Below are 1,006 nucleotides of genomic sequence, written 5' to 3'. Positions count from 1 at the left end.
TTTGTTCCTCAAATGATGAATCTCTTATGTATGTTCCTGTTGGTGGGTTGTGAAACTTTGTGAGACTGATTTGGGTTTCTTTTACCCTCAACTTATCATAATAAGAGAAGAAGTGGTGGACTCCTCCAGTCCCGTGGTTTTTACTCTTCACATTGAAGAGGTTTTCCACGTATAAATCGTGTGTTCTTTGCATGCTTTTATTTCTCTGCCTATTTCGTAATGCTTGGTGAAAGTTATCGGATGTAACTTGGGTTTTGAAGATTGGTTGTCTTGTGTTGATCTTGTGGGTGTTGGTGTAATTGTTTACTACCCCTCTTGCGGCCCTACAAGGTCAGCTTTCATTAGTTTCAATTGTTTGTTTGTAGTTGTGAAAATAGTGTAAAGTGATTTCATATGCTGATGTGGCTTGTAAAGTGATTTCATAAAAAAAAGACATGATTTTAGGAGAAAGCTGACATTGAAGTCAGGAAAAAATAATAAAAAATAATTCCAACCAATATGATCATTTGAGTAGGGACCACTTTTTACATTTTCCAAACAAACAATTAAAGTTTTATTTTGCAAACCAAACAATTAGTGTTTTATGATTCCAATGGAATAAAAAACAAACAAAGAAAAGTATAAAAGTGAAATTGATGAGGTGGACAACAATTTTTTAAGTTGTGTCATAAATACACAACTTTACCAACAACAACCAAACAGCCCCTTAAGAATAACGCAACGCGTTAGCCACATAGATCAACTTTACTCTGTGCAACACATTCATATAATTGGGATCCGAGTCATTTTGTTGCATTTATTAGAGTTGTGCGTTGCTTTATTTATAACTAAGAACTTTGATTTTTTAATGATCAGAGGATGATAAAAGGAAATTAAAGCCGGTAAAAGAGTAGGCTCCTCTAGAAATATAGAGATATTTCTAATGAAAATTCTTCCACCGGCCTTCTCAATGAGAGACAGGTGAGCGGTACGGATTCATTGGTCTACAGATTGAAGGTGGAAAGCT

The sequence above is a fragment of the Asparagus officinalis genome, chromosome 3 (genome assembly GCF_001876935.1).
Source record: "Asparagus officinalis chromosome 3, Aspof.V1, whole genome shotgun sequence".
NCBI classification, from domain to species: Eukaryota; Viridiplantae; Streptophyta; class Magnoliopsida; order Asparagales; family Asparagaceae; genus Asparagus; species Asparagus officinalis.
The sequence above is the reverse complement of the archived record's forward strand: the minus strand, read 5'-3'. Positions refer to the sequence as shown.